Below are 301 nucleotides of genomic sequence, written 5' to 3' on the forward strand. Positions count from 1 at the left end.
ACACGTGTAGGTTGCTTCTGACAAAATATTAGCTTTCAGTGTGACACGACCGCTTTGTAAAATACGTTTAATTAAAAAGTGTTTCAACTGTCCCAGCTCTCCCCTACTCCAAGACACTTTGAATAAGACATTTCTCTCAAAACAAGGTTGGTGCCCCATAAACGTTTGGCATCTATATGAGTATAGACAATGTTTTATTAATTAAACTACCCCCCAAAAAAACTAAAAAAACCATATATATAAACACACTACCGTTCAAAAGTTTGGGGTCACCCAAACAATTTTGTGTTTTCCTGAAAAG

The sequence above is a fragment of the Etheostoma spectabile genome, chromosome 6 (assembly GCF_008692095.1).
Source record: "Etheostoma spectabile isolate EspeVRDwgs_2016 chromosome 6, UIUC_Espe_1.0, whole genome shotgun sequence".
NCBI lineage: Eukaryota > Metazoa > Chordata > Actinopteri > Perciformes > Percidae > Etheostoma > Etheostoma spectabile.